This window comes from Sciurus vulgaris, assembly GCF_902686455.1.
Source record: "Sciurus vulgaris genome assembly, chromosome: 8".
Taxonomy (NCBI): Eukaryota; Metazoa; Chordata; class Mammalia; order Rodentia; family Sciuridae; genus Sciurus; species Sciurus vulgaris.
Genome location: NC_136468.1, coordinates 15,821,266 through 15,841,526, shown reverse-complemented (window position 1 = coordinate 15,841,526; position 20,261 = coordinate 15,821,266). Strand labels below are relative to the sequence as shown.

The following is a 20,261-nucleotide window of genomic DNA, read 5'->3' as shown; positions in this document are numbered from 1 at the left end:
GCAAGAAGACAGCTGCAAAAATTCATATATTCTTTGATTCCATTTATAGGAAAGTAAACTAGTGGTTTCCAGGCAATGGGGGAGGATGGAAATGGGAAGTGCCTGCTAATGGGTATGGGGTACAGGGGTTTCATTCTGGGTTGATAAGAATGTTGTAAAATTAAACAGTAGAAATGGCTGCAAAATACCATGCACATCCTAAAAACCACTGAACTATATACTTTAAGTAAGTGAACTATGTGAATATCTCAATAAAGCTGTCAAAAACACATGTGGAAATCAGCATTTTTCATATATGCACAACCACTGGAAGATAATGACAAAAGACATCACTTATGAGAATTAAGAAAGGTACAAAACCTGCATACAGAAGACTTGTAAATACTACTGAAGTGCACAAAACAGAACACATGAAAGGAAAGCATGATCTCAGGAAGAATCAACCTTGTCAAGATGTTGATTCATCCTAGTAATTTACAAATTTAATGTAATCCCAGGGGAAATACCAACAGGTCTTTTTCTGGAATCCAGACATGTTGATTCTAAAGTTGTATGGAAAAGCAAACATGGAGAACAGCCTGAAAAACTTTCAAGAGGAAGGGCAATGAGGAAAAACTAGTCATTTCAGATATTAAAAGATGATATAAGTTTCAATAATTAACAACAGACCAACCAGTGGAAAAATATAGAGTTCAGAAGTAGATCCCCCAACCTACAGGAACTTGGTGTATGATATAGTAGACATTATGGGAGTGTGAGGAAAATACATACTTAGCAAATGGTATTGAGACAATTGATTATTGGAAAAATATAAAGATGTACCCAAACCTCAAAACACACTCTAGTATGAAAATCAAATCAACCAACACATAAATGGGAAAAAAACGGAGTTACAAAAGTATCCGATAGAACTTAAAACATGAGATGGGAAAAGTCTTTATAACTCTGAATTGAAATACAGAACTGACAAAAAAAATTGAATTTGATTACATGAAATTAAAAGATTTTCAAGGGACAAAACACAAGTGAATCAAAACACAATGACCAACTGGAAAATTTACTTTTGCAATTCATATCAAAAATAATATGTAGAGAGCTCTTAGAAATGAAGAAAAAGACCAATAGCACAGTGGGGAAATGCTTAAGGTTCAAAACACAGTTCACGTAAAAAAATGTACATAAAATGGCATTTAAATAAATGAAAAGATCTCAGTTTTACCTATAATAAAAGAAATGTAAATTGAAACTATAATGGAATACTATTTCTTATTTACCAGCAAAAATCTGAATGTTTGACAACAAATCATGTGGGCAATGATGTAGGGAAATAGGTACTTTCATATACTGCGTATGCGAGTAAGATATGGTTTAACCCTCACAGAGGGAATTTGTCAATATCCTTTTAGAATTAAAGATGTACTTATCCTTTGACCATGCAAATTCACCTGCACAAGTCTGAAGACATGCGTACAAGGTTTTCCATTGCAGATGATTTGTAAATAGCAGAGGATTGGACACGATCCAAGATCATGTTGCTGTTCTATAAACCATAGTACATCAACAAAATGGGGTACCTCGTGGCCATAAAAAAGAAAAAAAAGACTGAAGATATTTTCTAAGGACTAATATGGAGAGAATTCCAGAACGTATAGAATAATATATGTGCTATGTTACCTTTTGTGTAAGAGATAAGAAACACATACTCACACAAAGAGAAAACACTTGAATTTGTAAAGTGAAAGGCTCCAACAGTTAAGCAAGCTAGTGATAAAAATGGTTGTCTATGCAGGAACAAAGTGAAGAAAGCAAGCCAGTACTGAGCATGTCTCAAGTTTAGTTAATCACTTCAGCCTTCCAGCATAAAGAAACGTAGAGAGAGCAACTTCACGAATTCCCACATACTATCATGTACATTTAACATCTAAATATTTTTGACCTTTTGATCATGTAAATGTATTACCTATCTTTAAAGAAATTCAAATATTTTCTCAAACTGGAAAATAACTGAAAGATGTAAACCTAAGCATATGTCAAAGTGGTGACAAAGTCACTTTGAGAAGAATTTATTTCTATGGACTTCAGAACACAGTATTTTAAATACATATCCCTGGTGGGATTCATTTAGGGGTAAAGCAAAACTTACAACAAACTGTTACTCTTTCCTGTATAGCTTCATATTTTTCCTAAATATTAGTATTTTGAAACTATATTCTTATATTTCTAGGTTAAAGATGAAATAAAGATTTTCCACAAAAGAAGGAGTTACAATGATAAAATTAAGGAGAGCAATAAAACAACCCGAAAGCAAACAAGGAGGTGCTAAAACTAAACTTAGGGCTGGAGCTGTGGCTCAGTGGCAGAGCGCTTGCCTGGCATGCATGAGGCCCTCGGTTAGATCCTCAGCACTCACACACAAATAAAATAAAGATACCACATCCACCAAAAAAGAAAACTTTTAAAAAGAATCCTATGCACTCTAGAATAATGTTAAAAAAAAAAACAAAACACTAAACTGAATGTAAGCCTGAACTTATAATTTCCAACAGTGTATATTCCTCACTCCATCCACTGGAACACCCTGGAAATGAGTCACTCTACGGCAATTCACCCTTTGCCCAGACTGTGGTCTCTAAGACCATCAACCTGTGCGCATCATTCACTGGCGCAGAGAAGTGCAATGTGAGCCTGGGGCATTTTGTCATGAAGCAGGAAAGCTTTTCAAGAAGGTCACGGGATCTAGTTGAAGGAGTCCCACTGCCTATAGTAGTAACCTGTAGGTGAACAATTAATACACACCAACTCAACAAAACTCCATACGTGTATAATGATAAAAAGATGGCAGGAAAAGCTCACTATTTGAAAAGGTATACTTTTCAAAAAACAAAATGATATATTACTGCTTTGTAATCTGTTTTTTTCCATTAAGAATTTCCAATGTTGTATTTCAGTAAAGTTCTTCTCATTTAATGCTTTGTTCACATTCAGATTTCCATAATGGGCGCTCAAATGTCCTTGGAAGCTGGCGCATTAATATCCGTATCCATTGGAGGACCCAGCCTGTGTCTGGTTGCAACTTCCTTTTAGTTTCTTAATCCAGCGCAGTCTCTTACCAAAAAAAGGGACCAATTTGAAAAGGTTATTTGAAAAAGTTATTAAACACTATTTGAAAAGGCTATTAAACAACTCCTTACCTTGAAAATTGATAATTAAAGTGAGAATTTTATCAAAGATATGCCTTTCCATCAGAATGATACATCAGGGTAGCCAGACAGCCCCAGGTGAGGTGGGGACGCTCGACAGTATAGGAGAGAAAAACATTTCACCAAAGCTAGTGAAAGTGTGAGTTCCCACAGGAATGGTCATTTAGTACTAAAACTATTAAGTAGATGGTCTGTATGCCAAAGTCACAGCCATGCAGAGTTCCAAAAAGATTGCTTTCTGATCTCTGGGGGAATGTAATGCCTAACAGAGCAGCCCAGCCAGGGGTCAACCTCAGCATTGCCAGCAGTGAGTCTTTTCAGTAGTAAAGAGTGAAGGGCACAGAACCAGCTCGGATGCACTCCTGCCAAAAACAATGGACTTGAACCCAGCACACCTCAGACACAGGAGGAGAGTCAAGCGCCAGCCTCAAAGGAGCCACCTGACACATCTGCTAGCAATCAGTCTGTTTCTTCAATGAGAGACTGCCCTGGACTAAGAAATGAGGAACACCAGACACAGGCTAGGATCCTCCACTGGATAGGAATTTTTTAATTTCAAAGGACATTTGAGGGCCCATTATGGAAATCTGAACATGAACAAAGCATTAAATGAGAAGAACTTCACTGAAATACAACAATGGAAATTCTTAATGGGGAAAAAAAAAAAAAAAAACAGAATACAAAACAGTAAGATATCATTTTGTATTCATCCATGCTTTTTCTAGAAAGACCCAAAAGCTTAACAGTGGCAACATGGGGAGAGGGAAAAGCGTGAGGGAATGTGTGCCAGGGGATGTGCTGTGATTTGCTTACCTTTATTTTCTAATTTTCTATAATGCATGAATAGTATTTCTATAACAAATACATCAAAAAAGTTAAATAGGTCTTTAAATTTCCCAATAAGCTACAAAAGTCATCTAAGAAATGATGTGTCGTCTTCCTAAAATATCCTGGTGACCTGTCCATCAAAGACAAGCAGGATTCTTGGAACGACTGAGAACAATCTCCAAGTTGGAACATTATTGCTTACATGATTCTCTGACAAGCCAAAGGTTTTTATCCCCAGGTGGTGGTTAGCTACAGAAATCAAACTGTTACCAGATGAGTTCCAAGAGGGCAAGGGCAATTCAGAGAGAAGAAATGAAGAAGGTGGCTTATAAACAGGGTGCTGAAAGCCCTCAAGTATACCGCGCCCACCTCCCCATGTGAAAGCACTGCCAGCGAAGTCCCCAAAAACTCTGGGAGAAAAGGGAGATTCATGGCACTTAAAAGAACACTCACGTCTCAGGGTTTTCTCCAGCAGGATAGAGCTGCTGCAGGGACTCTGTCTCAGAATCACCCTGTGACATAAAGACACACCTCCACAGCCATTTACAGACTCACTTATCAGGTTGACTTTTGTTTTGAATCATCACTGTCAATTTTTGAAGATATACCAGACACTCTAGAAGGCTGACAAGTTTCTCTAGTGCAACATCATATAAAATCTATCTGAATAAAACCTATGTTGTAGGATTATTCACTGATTTAGTGAGTTTCAGGAAGTGTCTACAGTGTGTGTGACAGTGATGCTATAGACAGAGACAGCCAGGAACATGTTCCTCTCTTCTTCAGTGAGCCTGCAGCCTAATGGGGGAGGCACGTGGAAAACAAATACATACTTGGATCAATGGGCACCTGAACACTTTAAGTGTTATGAAGGAAAGGAACAGAGTGCTCTGATCAGAAAGGGCATCTAATTCACACCAGAGGTCAGGAAGGTCTCCCAGAGGACGTGACAGGTCAAGTCTGATTGTAGAAAGAGCAGGAGTTGGCCAGGCACCCCAGGCAGGAAAACCACGCACGTAAGGGCACCAGAGCAGGAAGCACTGGGGACGGTCACTGAACTGGAAGAGGCCAGAATGCAGCACTGAGAGGGGAAGCCTGGCATCAAGAGAGAGGAGAAGCAAAGCAGGGAATGCTCTGCAACCCATGTTATTCAGGATGTGGGATCTTCTTGGAAGCAGATGCAAAGAAGTTGGACACCGAAGTGGGAAAGTGGTAAGATCTCATTGACGCTTGGTATCACTATAGGAAATTGGAGAGGCGCAAGTCAGGAAACGGCAGATGAGATGTCGCAGTGAGCCAACGAGGGTCCATGCTGCAGCCTGGGCACTCGATGCAGACCAAAGCTTGTTTTCATAAGTCAAGTTTTACTAAAATATAGCCCCACTACCCATTTACACATCACTTATGCTGTTTTCACAGGATACATGGAACTGGTCTGCAAGGCCTAAGATGCTTACCCTCTGGACCTTTACAGAGAATGTCTGCTAGCTCCAGACCAGGGACAGGGTGGAGAGACAAGAACAGAGATGAACAGGTCTGTGGTACACAGTCTGTCTGTTTCATTCTGAGTCTGTGTTTGTGAATTTGTCTACCCACTAAAATTGGTTTGCAACCCAAAAGCAGCACTTAGGGCTCTCTGAATCATTCCTGCATGTGCACAAAACAGCAAAGATGCTGCTTGTGCACAGCCATCTGGGGCCCAGCAAAGTCATGCTCTGCCTTCTTGTTTCAGCTCCTGTACTACGGACAAGTGTCCTTCAAGCAATGTATTCAGGGCCATGGTTTTTGCATTTCTGCTCTTCATTTTGCTTTTCCACTACTGGGGAATGAACCCTGTTGTGCTCTACAAGAGCTGCAGCCACAGCCCTTTTGTTTTTTGAATCAGTCTTGCAAAGTTGCTGGGGTTGTCCTTGAACTTGTGATCCTCCGCCTCAGCCCCCTGAGCCAGGTGTTTCTGGGTTTATTTTGTCTGGTGATTTTGCCATTTCAGATGGTCCCAAGCACAGTACTGAAGTGCTCAGAGCTAAACACAAGGGAGCTGCAGTGTGTGCGGAGAGTAGGCCATGCCCTGTTCTGAGCAACTCTGTGATGAACAGAATAGTTTTCAGGCTAAGTTACTCCATCTTGTAAAGCAGTAGTTTGCCATGAGTTACTTCTTTTGCATATAAATGCCACATTTAGTTAGTACAAGTAAACATCCACCATCCACACAGCATAATCATAAGGCTCAAACTGATTAATGCTAATAAAAATGACCACCTGTGAACTGATTGAATTCAATCAGAAGCACATGAATGATATGGGCATATCAATCCCATATTGGAAAACTCAGGCCTATGAGCTTATCAAACACACCAAAACACAGAATGAAGCCACCTTCTCACCTGAGACCCATTAGCGGAGGAGCACTGAGACTGACTGGGCAGCATACACTGACCTGTCATCAGGCCATCCAGTAAATGCCACAAGGTCCCCAGGCTTCAGCTCCACTTGATTTTCCTGCTTGACCCAGTCCACTTCAAAAGTGTACACCATCCAGACCCTGGACTACAGTAAGTTCTGTGCTCTGACAGCTGTGCACCTGAGTTCTCTGGCTGGTTCTTAATCTTATCTGACCGCTGGGCGACTCTTTTGCATTTGTATCTGCTCTCTGCCTTTGCGCTCAGTATAGTCTCCTGACCCCCAGAGCCACCTTAACCCTTTCCTAACTTTTCTGTAACACACACACACACACACACACGTGTAAGGTGTGATATGTGACTTGAGTGTTACTTTATAATAGTAATTCAAATTGGAATATAAGAACCTCATATTTGCCTGGCGCATGCAAGCAACTCACAAGTACTTGGTAAACTGCGTCTCATAAAAGTGATATAGTTTGCAGATTTATTGTTATTCAATAAATTCTAACACTGTGGAAAGACACAAACGTGTTTGGTCTATGTTAACACATAGCTCACTCATGACAGCGTGCCTTATGAGAAAATACATGTGTTAGATAAGCTCATTCAGGCATGAGTTACAGGGCTGCTGGCCGTGAGCTCGATGCTAATGAGGCAACAATGTATATTAAAATAAGGTTGTCTGCAAACAGAAACACACAGAAAACAACATCGTTACACCAGTGTACATGACGTTAGAGCAACATACGATGCCCCAGTGTCAGTGATGCCATGTGTTGATCAGGTGGTGAAAACAGGACCAGAGGCTTGTAGGCACCTAACCCTTTACTTGCCCTCAAAGCAATGGTTCAGTATTCACTGATGCAGTGTTCCCAGTGACTTTATAGAGCACAACCACGGCGAACAATGGGAATTGCTGTGCTTGGGTAGCGAAAGTCAAAAAAACTAGGGGAAGGATTGAATGTGTAGTAAAACCAAGTGAAGGACAACTCCAGGTTGCTGATGTGAAAGAAGCTGCTGTTTGTGAACTAAAGACTTCTGGAGCCAGAGTATACTTCAGAAAAAGTATACTTTTTTCTTTGGATATGAAAAGGTTGAGATGCCTATGAGACATCTAAAGAGATGTCAAGTAGACTGTTGGCTTTGTGACTCTGGAGCTCAAAAAAGAAGTCAAGGTAAGGACAGAACTTGGGGAGTCAATGACAAACAGAGGAGGTGCTGAAAGCCTGTGATTGATTCGCCACCCCAGGAATGAGAGCAGGGCCCAGGCTTAAGAGCGTAAGAAACTCCGTAGTTTCTGGAATGCACAGGTGGGTTCATTTAAACCTTTCTCTGGGTGGTTTGACTTATTTAATATAAAAGTACTTTGGGGAAGAAATGGATCTCACAGCATGTATCTAAAACCTGATGAACCCCTGACCTAATAAATCTATTTTGGAGAACCTATCCTAAAATTCAATCAAACTTTAATGTTACAGAGGAGTATCCTGAAGAATAATTCATGATGGTAAAACTAGAAATAACCTTAACATTTGGGGTATGTTTACACTGACAAAACTAATGATATTTTCCTCTGTGATTTCACCTATAGATTCTGATCTTAGAAATTCAACTCCTTTGGAGGTTTAATAAAAGCCCACTTCTATTTCCTTCTAGTTTTTTTTTTTTTTTTTTTTTTTTTTTTTTTTTTTTTTTTTTTTTAAGTGGATTGTTCGTCTTTATCTACAATGCAAGCTGCTTTGGGGCAGGGTTTTATCCTTTTAGTTCATCGCTGTACACTCAGCTCCTAAAACAGGCCCTGTACACTGGTGGTGCTCAGTAGATTTCTGCTGAATCTCACATTTTAATCATGCAGGATTTACAGTGGTATAAGGATGTGAGATGATGACCCCTGCGGACGTTTTGCAAGCTGCTAACATCTCATCCCATTTCATCTCTTACCAGCCTTCCTTGCCCACTGCTTCCTGGCTCCTCCTGCATCATTTCTTAAAGGCTCTAGACAATAGAGCCTCACCTTGGGCTTACCTGTTCTGCCCTGCGGTTAGATCTGTCAAATTCTGGGCTAAACTTGAAGGGGTATGGTTTAACACTGGTACACCTAGCCCCTTTGCTATTCCTATCTCTCAGGCCTGACAGGTCTATGCCCACTACCTCTTCCAAAAAAAGCAATCATGTCTCAAAATTTAAAGTCAGAAATCAGTGCCTCAAATTTTAAATACTTTTCCAGATTTCAATGGAAACAAAAGCCATTTATATTTGGAGAGAAGCCAACATGTTTACAAAGCCCACTTCCTGAGCTGGGAGGAACCATAAAGACTATCCAGTAGGTAGCTAAAATGGGGGGCAGGGGAGGTGAAGGGTAACCAAAGGATCCAAACTGCCTGGGGGGCACCCAGCCCTGCACCTGTGAGTTGCCTGACCATCCCCTGCATCCACAGAGCACATGACAGCGGAGTCTCAAACATGCCACATGGTAGAACTGGCAACAGAGAGTGCTGGTAAGGATCTACTGTTAGGATCATCTTTTCACAGCATATTTCCCTAGAGGTCTCAGTGAGATTACTCTCATATTTGGCATCTGGTTTGCTGCTCAAAGGGGGCTCCTGGAGGTTCCACCCTGCCTCCCTTCCACCCAACAGCTGTTGCACTGCCCACCCTCACCACCTCATCCACCTCCCCTGAGCAGGGCATTGGGACATTGCTGTCGGGGATACCAACACTCCAGCACCATCGGTCTCCAGCTTAATCGCCTGTTCTCTAGGAAGGATCCCAGCTCCTTCATGCTGGATTGCTTGCGTGTTGTGCAGACCACTCTGGCTCACCTGGGAGAAGCAGGGAGGGCAGCCTGCCTGTCAAGACAAGAGCAGGCTCTGGCGTCAGGTGGACTCAAGTTCAAGCCCTGGCTCTACCAATTACTAGTTAGGAGACCTTGGATACGTTATTTAATATCCCTAAGCTTCAATTTTCTCTTCTGTAAACAGAGAAAATCATAGAGCTGTTAAATGTTAGTTAATAATAATATGTTACTGTGAGAATGATAACTCCCATTCTCTTCTGGGGCCCCAGGGCCAAACTGCAAGGCCTACAGACTGGCTGGCTCTGGAAGATCAAGAGACAGTAGTTCCTATACTAACTGACCAGCCCAGGAGAAGTTGGGAAGGCAGAGGAGACCGAGGTTGGGCTGGATCTGCAAACTCCAGGGGCTTCGGAATTCCTGGCCACAGAAGCTGCAGAGCTGCAAAAATGCTATCTCACTTGTGTCCAGGAAAAGCTTTCATCAAAACAACCATCATCTGATTTTAAATCTTTACTGAGTTTTCATTCCTTCAAAATAATGATTCTCAATTGGAAATGCAAAGTATTGGCCCTACTACAGACCTCATGAATTAGAAATTCTGGGTTTGGGTCCCAGTGTCTTAACAAGACATCCAGGTGACTGGTGGGTGTGAGGTTGGAGAACCATTTCTCCAAGACAGCCCATGATAGAAGTACACCCCAGAGAGAATACATCCACTTAGAACCTCACACCTATAGCATGACAAGGCACATGTGCCTGGAAGGTGCACCCACTCAAAAGAATAGCAGCAAGGGAAAGGGCTGGGCTTGGTGGGCAGATAATAAGCAGGTAGAAGCAGAGAAGAGACGCCATTGAGGAGGTATGGGAGGGAGGCCATGTGTGCCAATGGCCAGAGCTCACGCAACAGCTGTCAGACTGACAAGGTTCCCTGTGAACATGCTCCCTTAGCTGGCAATAGGAAAATGGGCCCATTTCATTACCCCTGCTTCACAAAGCAAAGCAATACTATGTATAAGACTGAGGCTGAGGAGAGGAGAGGAAAACGAGCAGAGCGTGAGGTGAAGCAATCGCCAGTCATCACTTACACAAACAGGAAACATTTCGAATTGCTCGTTGCCCAAGTGTTTGAAGCAAGGTGTCCGCTTATCAGCACTGCCCTTAGGCAGAACACAGGGCCCCTGCCATATCCTCCCCTAGGGCTCAGGAGTCCCCAGAGTCAAGGCATGTATGTAACCACTTACGGGCTGAGCATCCACTCTCTTCCAGACCCTAAGGCTCTGGGGATTCCCTCTCCAAAAGGCCCACGTCTGCTTTCAGGACCCTTTCCAGGGTCTGTGGGTATACACATAGGCCCGATAGGCATCCCAGAGTCACTGCTAGGTCCATGAGGAGAGGGAGGTGGTGGCAGCTTGGACACACAAACCAGGCTGTTGGTAGGCTGGGGCCCTGCGCTGTGCTCTGGTCCGAGGACCCACAAGTGTCAAGACAAGCCCATCCCCTAGTTTGTGCTCTTATTAGTGTAAAAGTCTGTGTTCAGATCCTTTCAGAGGCTACTTGGCAGGACTGCAATGCTCCCAAGGCAGGTTTAAGCAACACCAGGCAAAAGTGCACACCACAGGATCCCACACGGGATCAGAATGTCATGGCTGAGAGCAATGGCAGGTCTCAAGCTGTGGTCATGTCAAAGGGAAAGATTGACTCTAAAACAGACCTCAGGGAATCAGCATTCTTTTAAAAAGCTGCTTAATGACTTAAAAGTTCTTTGAGGTTCTGTGAAACTCATCACAATTGTACTGGTTCCTCTCCTGTGAGTTTCTGTTGTTGTTAATAAGCAGCTCCTGGTGACAAGCTGCGAACTTCTCAGGGAAACAAGGAACAACTTCCTAACAAAAGACTGTAAACACAGGAGCTGAGGGCACCATGGCTCTTCTCTCCTTGGGAAAGAAGACTCCCTCCAGGATAGGCTCTGGGTAGCACTGCAGGCTGCCAGTGTTCCTCAGAGGATCAAACCTCAGTAACTAACTCCTGCACAGTCTGGGGACAAAGGTAAGTGGCTCTGATAGCCTCCTAGGAACCGTGATATTGGAGTTCCACCTGGTAGGGCAGCCCAGTGAAGCTTCATGTGGAGTTGTGGAGTATTCTGGGATGTTCTGGGATTTTCGTGCACACTGCCCAGGGCAGGGGGTGGAAGAGCCTGGTTCTGCCTCCCCAACACCCAGGCTACCTGTGCAGCAGCATTAGACAGGCTCCTCACTGCTCTGACCTCAGCATCCTCATGTGTCAAGGTTGAACACTACTTTATGAAGACCTCGCCAGGTTATATCATGACTCAAGAAGATCCTGTGCAATGTGAGGAGGCTACAGAAAGAAGAGATTCTTAGAAGAACAGAATTAATATCACGATACTGCCAACACCAGCCAGTCTTCCTGATCCTAGATCCCTGCCATAAGGTTCAGGGATGAAAGCAAAAAAGAACAAATAATTATTGAACCCTTGGCCAGGCATGCTGATGAGTGCTATCTGCATGTCCTCCTGGGTGATCCTGATAGCAGCCCCATCTCCATGGGGCTCATACCTCCCACTACACAACCCAGCCTCCCCACAGGGCTCACCTCCAACTGCCTCCTTCCTCTGATTATATCCAGCCCGGTAAAAATTACCTTGTTCAAGTATCATTTTGATTATATCGGTCCCCTTCTCCACACCATAAAATGTCTCTTGAATTAGAACCCCTTTTAAACCTTTCAACAACTGATCCCAAACACTTACCATTCTCATCTGCTGGTCTATTTTGTGCTTACCACTCAAGCCAAGCAAAAATTACTTTGCAAATGAATTCCATTATGCGCTCTGCTTATTCACCTTGTTAAGCCAGCACAAGAGCTTTGACTGTTTCTGTTGTCTCTTTATAGAAAGGAATATCTCATTTATCCGACTTCCTTGGAAATAAGCTGATCCACAAAATTGATCTGCATAAATTAGCTTGCCCCTCTACCAGGAACTTAACCCTTTAAGCAGCCTCAAATCACTTTTGGAGCAAGTCATGGTAAAATCAAATGAGAGAGTTTCTTTATTTTAACCATTTTCATTTCTGTAATACATTAGAGAACCTCCCAGTCTCAGTTAGCAGAACATAATGAACATCGATTAATCTTTTCCTGATGGTGCAGGTCACACTTAATGAATAGCAGTGATCATACTGTGCGGTGGCTACAGATGGAAGAGGCTCCGGGGCTAACTGACTGCACGTGGGCATTCTCTCACACGCTTTCTCGCTCACTCCTCCATGGCACAAGCTCCCCTGAAATTCACTTTCCACCTGAAGTTCCTGCTAGTAGCATGCATTCTGGTGGGTAGAAGCACTTACACAGAATTGGGGAGGCTGTAAATGCCTTTATCGGTACAATTTCAAGAATTTACATTCTGGTTTTTGTCAGAGTCCTATAAATTCTTTATTGGGGGGGGGGAATAAGAAGAAAAAAAAAAACACCTTATTTTCACAACCAAAAATAAACCAAAGTTCTCCAAATCTTATCATGTGACTTTTTTTTTTGGTACCAAGGATTGAACCCAGGGGCACTTAACCACTGAGCCACATTCCCAGTCATTTTTATTTTATACATATATATATATATATATATATATTAGTTGTAGATGAACACAATTCCTTTATTTATTTTTATATGGTGCTAAGGATCGAACCCAGTGCCTCACACACGCTAGGTGAGTGCTCAACCACTGAGCCACAATCCTAGTCTTATCTTTTTATTTTGCTTAGGGTCATGCTAAGTTGCTAAGGCTGGCTTTGAACTCATGGTCTTCCTACTTCACCTTCCTGAGCCACTGGGATTACAGGTATGTGCCACCATGTCCAGCTCATGTGAATTTTAACAGGACTGTAGGCACAAACACCATTAAAATGTGCTTCCTGAATGCTCTGAAGCTACAAGTTGTATATAGAACTGGCATGATGGATTGCTTTTATTATAGTAATTGGAAAAGTCACTTCATATTTGACTAACAATTCATAGGTTCAATCAACAAGGAAACACTGGTATGGAGGAAAATGGTAAATAGCCGCAAACTTTTTTTCATCAGGATGCAGCTGTAACTGTGTGGACCAGAAATGCTTTTCCATCCAACGTTATAGAATGTTCCACAGTGATATTTCACTGCAGATGGACAGAACCACCTGGGGGGGAAATGCCCTTGTCTACTCATGTATTAGACTGCATTCTTTTTGTGACAAAGGTTTTATAAAGTCTGCAGCATTAGCACATGCAGAAGAGTCAATCAATCTTAATTCTGCTTACATGGTGGCATTTAATTAATCAGAACCTACTAGGGCAAAAGTGGTTAGGCAAGAACTGTTAAAAACAGAACAAAATCACTACAAATCAGTTCAATGCCATGTTCAAAAATAAATGGCTATAGAACCACAAATTGTTTTGCAGTTTTAAAGGGCCTGGTTTGTTTTATGTTTTGGGGATTACTTTTCTTTGCAACTTTTTTCCTGACTTGCTTTCTGATGGAAAAGTCCCCCATCAGAAAATACCCAGTTGCAATGAGACTGCCCATTAAGTCTTTCGTCCTTCCCACTGGCTTCAGACCAAAGGAAGGAATCCCCTCTGAAGGTCTGCTTGGCAGCCACTCTAATAAACATCTAGGTGGCTGACTTAGAGGACCTGGTATAACAGGTATGGCTCTTGCTGACTCAGAATCTATAAAGAATTTGACAAAACGTCCTTTCCAAACCTGGATGAACTAACATTACACTGAATCATCAAGATTCTTCTGTGTACTCTCTCTTCTTCATTCAAGTGCCATGCAAGTTTTTTTATACTTTTTGCCCTCTGTGTTCTGTTGGTCAGATCCGCAGGAGATAATCAGGAAAGATTCTAAAAAGTTGGAAGCTGAGGGGCGAAATTCAAAGTGCTCCACAGAGTCAAGCAGAAGGTGGTGGCCTTGTTGGGGTGAGGACATCAGATGCAAGCATGGGAGAAAAACTTGGGGCTGAGGTGAGTGTAGGCTTAATAGGAGTCACCACCCAAGGCTGTTCTGAACTAAGTTGCTACTTAGAGATATTAGAATGAACAGTCAATTCGACAAATATTTATGAAGCGTCTACCAGGTTTAGGGAACTGTACAGCTATTGTGGGGGATACAAAGATGAATCAGACATAGTTCTTGCCCTCCAGTGGTTCCCAAGGATGCAGGAACCCTGCAGTCGTTTTCCTTGTGTATGCTGTACTAATAAGAACATTATTAAGGAACTACATTCAGGTTTGATCACCATTTTTTTTTTTTTTTTTTTTTTTCATGAGGAGAAGCTAGAGAGAGTTTAGAAAGAAGATGCTTTCAGGAACACAAAACAGGCTCTGTGAGGAAAAAGCTAGAAACTCAGTTCTTATCCTTGAAAAGTGTTGAAGAAAGGAACTGAGGAAAAGAAAATAAGTTTGAATGACAGCAGGCGCAATTTCTGCCTGGCCCAGGAATTTCTTGACAATCAGGTTAACAGAATACTGGAATTGGTCACTGAGGGAGTTCCTGGAAAAAAGTATTAACGAACTGAAGATTTCAAATCACAGACATTGACCTTCCTGAAGGCAGGGTGTGACTGACATCTCTTTAGAGGTCTGCTCTGGCTCTGGACTCTATATTCCTGAGGACAGAGCCAGGTTTTTCTTCTTCCACAACCCCCAGAATGACGTGCTCCTGAGAAGTGGCACTGAATGTTGCTGCATGACCACCTGATCAATGACCCCACCCAGTACCATCGCACAGCCACCTGGAAAACAAGAACTCCACAGCGCAGCAAAGCAGGCATTAATCTTCCACAGCCCCATGTGGACGCAAGAGCCCAGTTGCAACAGAGCCTGTACTCTAAGTGCAAAACAATAACAACAACAACAAAAAGTGCCCCAGTGGTATGTGCAAATGAGAAATGTATCTGCCTTGACAAAGATATAAAATTCAAGTAATGGAAGAGGAAGACAGAATCTTCTGCAAATGAGAAATGGCAAAATCTAAGACACTTCTAAGAAAATCTGTGAGTATACGTGACACTCAGAAATACTTTTTTATTTTTTAGTCCATACAAAGAAAATATTTCAAGAGAAAATAGGGAGGGCTGGGGAGATAGCTCAGTTGGTAGAGTGCCTGCCTTGCATCTTGCATGCACAAGGCTCTGGGTTTGATCCCCAGCGCCAAAAACAAAAACAAAAAAAAAAAAAAAAGAAAGAAAAAGATAGAAAATAGGGAAATAGGGTCTTCCCTTTACACCTTAAGAAAACATAAGCATAAAAAAAAAAAAAAAAAGAAATAAAGAAAACATAAGCATGTAAGAAATGAAAGAAAAAATACTGCATAGCGGGCCAGACCCCGACACCCCAACAGAGGTCCAAGTTTAACTATTTGACTTGACTTCCTACTTTCCTATAATCCTTGAGGGCGGGGGGGGGCCAAGTCTTTGTCATCTCTCCAGACTGAGAAACTATCATGGGGCCCAGCACATAGTAGACCCTAAGTAAATGCTTGCTGAGTGAATACATTAAAGATGTGCCCTGGTCTGCATAGAGGGTTACAGGGGGTTCGTGTGAGTAGAAGGTATAGAAAGCACCCAGCACAAAGCAGAGTCTATGCCATAATTAACATCATCGACTCCAAGTACCTCAGTTTCTTTCAGAGGAAAAAAGAAAGATATTATAACCCAGGTTTTCAATTTTATGGGTTTTCCCCCCTCCATATGAATGGAACTATTACAAGTTTGGGCCTTTCAAGTTCACACTCTATCAGGGTTACATAAAGTCTGCTGGCATGATTCTGAATTCCGTCTTTGATGGCAACCCCAAGTGCTTGAATCGTCATCACAAGACTACCAGAAAGCACTGGAAAATTATATGTTCAGAGAACAATAAAAAAATGCTCACATATCCTACCCTCTTGATCATCACTACTTTGTTCCATGCAAACCTCAAAGGTGGCTCCCCAAGATTGGTCTCTATGGGAGGAAGGAAGAGAAATGAAGGAACATAAAACATAAAATATGAAGAATATGAGCAGCTGTAACTTACATAAAGCACCAAGTGTTCTTTAGTAGAAACTGATGTTTCATGCACAGTGAAGTGGACCCTGACTCATGGCTGGGTAGGATCCTTCCCTCAGAAGGGGCCCCTAGGACCTCTGGACCTCCTTGCCCAGCCTGCTGCCTTGTTCAGAAATGTATCCTGGCTAAGGGCAAAGGTTACCTTTCATATTTGGGGATACTTTGCCAGAAGCACGGCTACAGCCCCTGAAACTCTGTTCTAGTATTTGTTTGTACATTTTGAAAATTGTATAGAAAGTGCCACTATAGAAGAGAAATTCTCTACCTGAAACCAGCAGAAGCTCAATGGGAATAAAGACTCTGGAAAGGTCACAGAGGAGTAAAAAAAAGGTTCTTTCTTCTGTGGCTCTAGGGGGTTTATTGTTGCTGGTGCCCAAACTGCAAAAGGAATAGCAGGAGATTAATAATTGAAATGTTGCTATTATTGGTTTTCTAAACTATTTGTGGGTTATTCTTTCCCTGGAGTGGTCACGCCATAAGCAGCTCAGAAGATAGAGGGATTTAACACATACTGAGAAAATGCCTACTACAGCCAGAGACCTCACTAAACACTAGTTTCTAATGGAATCCTCACACAATCCAATAAGGCCAAAATAAATAAATAAATAAATAAATAAATAAATAAAAAGCTCTGAGAAGTTAAGTAACATGCCCAAAGTCCTATGGCTCGATTCAGACTCTAGTTTCTGTTTCTAGTGTCATACCACGCTGTCCAGAATTCAGGATAAAATCACGGAGCTTAGATTCACTACTCAAATGTGATGAGTAGAAAAACAATATTTATACTTACTCATTTTAAAAATATAAAACAAACACAGGAAAAGATATTTTAGAACCTATGTCATCAAATTCTTTTAAGGGAAGATGATTCAGAATCTCCTTTCTTGGTAGGCATCTTGGTAGACAGGTACCTTCGGGTCCATCAGCAGGACAGTGTCTGGAACGCTGCAAAGTGTTCCTTGAGATAAGCCACCACTAATGAACACACCACATTTCAGGTACAATCAAACATGATGAACTTGAAATTTAGGTTCCTCTCATTCAGGACCCACAGCAATATAGATCTTTGTGGTTGGCCTTTGCACTACATATTGAAAAGGCCTTGCTAAGCAAGTTGATGGAGTAAATATGATCACAAGGCAAATGTTTAACCTTCTAAAGAAAATAAATTTTTTTAAAAAAAGTAGTTTAACTTGATCAGTACCAAGCCACTGAAAGCTAATGGGCTGTTTATAAAACTATCCTTAAAGCAAGCCCTGGAAAACTGATTATACTTTGTCACCCATTAATTTGTATTATCAAACACACCTTGTTTCAAAAACAGTACTCCTGTCTAAATCTCTGGCAGTTCAGAATGCTCTACTAATGCATTACGGCCTTCACCCAACATTCTAACTGGGTACAGTTGCACTCCACTTAAGCAATTCCAGCTGAAAGGCCTCATGTGTCATTATACTTTTCCTGAGAAGAATCATGTTCAATTTTTAGGAGCTCAAAACCCATTATAAATCCTTCTTCTTGGAAAATTCCACAGGAAAAGCACCACTCATTTAAGACGCACACAGGGAGTCCATGTGTTCTGATTAGGATATGGTAAAAAGCAGATTCACCAAATCCAGCAGATGTCACCAAGGGGGAAAAAGGAGGTCACTGGAGTCTTGGAAGCACTCATCAGAGTAAGTAAATGGAGGTCCCAGCAGCATACTTCTTGACTGTGGAGGTCATCGATCTGTTTTAAAGCATGACCAATGGGCTCTTTCAGAAAGACCAGGACTCAGTTTGGGGCTCAAGAGGAGGAAGACTCCTCAAAGAATTATAAAGAGACACAGAGAAAATCCCACATAATAAAAGGCTACAGAGCACAGGAACAATTAAAAGACTACCCAGACAAGACTGACAGAAACCCAGGGTTGGAAGGGGTGATCAGGTAGGTCACTTGGGATGGGGAAGGAAGGCTGGCAGAACTGTGAGATCCATGATTGTTCTGAAGCCATACCACCTCACTCACCGACAGTTCTTTATCTGGTGTGATGCACTGAAAGAACGATGCAGTAAGAACAGGAGCGCCAAGTCTCAGCCCACGGGGGGATGGCCTACATTCCATATGGCTTTAGAATGAAAAGAAGAGGAGGACAGTGTAGCTCCCAAGATGGCTTTGTGCAAAGTTGACAAAATACATCTCAACCCACGTACCCAGCCCCCTGTAACAGAGAAAGCAGTCGTCTACTATAGTTCTGAATTCAATGCCAAGTTCCTTCTCTAATGCTCACCCGGAGTGTCCAGCAGAGGGAGTCTCAAAGAGGTACTTAATAAAGAGAAAACTGTTTCATTTTAACACTCTAGACAGTGGGAGCTTTGACTGCAGCCCCCTCCCCTAGACACAGATGAACAATGACTGCCCGACATGGGCTCTTCTAGGCGTTCACATATCCACCGGCATGTTCTATTCTGTGTGGTGGAGTGATCAGAAATTTGGTTTTGTTTTGTCAAATGGTTAAATGGACCTTGTGTTCTTTAGAATCAAAGAGGAAAGCCCCTGGAATAACATCTCTCTGTTGCCTTCTAAACAGCCCCTTTGTTTCTAAGAGAGTCTGAAAAAAAAAATATTTACAGTCGATAGGTTATTTACAGCCTCGTTATCCAAGGCCTGACTGGTAACTTTATTCCATCCAGAAACCTAATTCATTTGGAGCCCTGGAACTAATAACAGATTTTCTTTTCAGATAAGTTTTTTTTTTTTTTTTTTTTCTTTTTAAATCAGCTTCTCCTAACAGAGATAAAACTATTAATGTGATCCCTGTCTACTCACCACAACTGTTCCCGGATTTATAGGATTACAATCTCTCCTTGCCCCTCCTCTCCATTCCATGCAAGCCCTCTCCCCTCTCATTTGCGATTTCATCCACAGAATATCTGAACAAAACCGAAAGAAAGCCAGATGGACCCTCGCTAAAAGTATGTAAAGGCTGCTCTTTCAATGATTTCATGGGAGAAACATTTTCACGATGAAATGACTGAAAAATCAGACACACTTTGGTTGAAAATCCCTCGTACTACAAGCACACAAAAACACACCGAAGTGTAAAAACTTAGTTGATTCGGGTTTGATTTCTGGCTGGAAGCTGCGGAAACTGACTGAAGAGAAACGCAAGAGTGTGCAAAGCAAAGGTAGTGCCTCTGTCTTACCTTCTTTTCTTTCTTCCTGAAGACAGTCAAATCGGAAAAATCACCCAACGCCAGGTGAAGAAGGTGCACAATACAGATTTCTCAAGACCAATCCAGAAAAACGTCTTCGCCCCCCCCCGCCCCCCGACTTGCAAGCCCAAACTACATTCTCCCTTCCCCACGCTAATGCGGGGAGATTTTACCCTATTTCATTGTTCTGCCTGGGTCTGAAATGGACTTTTCATCTCTACCCCCTCTCACCGTCTGGCCCCTTACGATCCGATCCCACAGCCCCCCAAAATCGGAGGCTGGCGAAGAATAAAGGAGTGTGGGGTGGGAGCGGAGAGGAATGGAAAGGGGAGCAGCGAGGGCAGAGAAGTAGAAAGGAGATAATCCTAAAGGTAGTGCTCTGGGCGGGGGTGGGGAGCCACCGCATCACCTTCATTTATCACAAATAAATGAAAAGAACCGCAAAAGGTCTGTCTTCTCCCAGGCGCCCCCTCCCCACTCCTTTTCTTAGGGCAGCAGCCCACCCCGGCACACACCCCCTGCCGCCGCCCCCCAGCCTTTCTCCACCCCGAAGAGCGCCTGCCCAGCGCCGGCTCCCGGCCGCGTTCCGGCGGGGAGGGGCGCGGGGAGGGTCGCGGAGCCGCCTCCGGGCCGCGGCGGGGACTGCGGCCGGGCTGCCGGCGAGGGGCCGCGGGCAGAACAAAGCTGCGGGGCCGGGCCGCGGCGGCGGGCGGGCGGGCGGCGGGGCCGGGCG

General features: G+C 42.7%; 1 protein-coding gene and 1 long non-coding RNA gene across 2 annotated transcripts in view; both read right to left on the bottom strand.

Moving 5' to 3' along the window:
* HIPK2 (homeodomain interacting protein kinase 2) overlaps positions 1–20,261 on the bottom strand; it is a 172,057-nt gene that overhangs the window by 151,294 nt on the left and 502 nt on the right. The gene's annotated exons all lie outside the window — the stretch shown is intronic.
* LOC306667492 lies at positions 3,997–20,258 on the bottom strand. Its single transcript, XR_013765566.1, has 2 exons — positions 18,342–20,258; positions 3,997–18,062 (listed from the first exon to the last, which is right to left on the bottom strand). It is a non-coding gene; the product is annotated as an uncharacterized lncRNA (long non-coding RNA).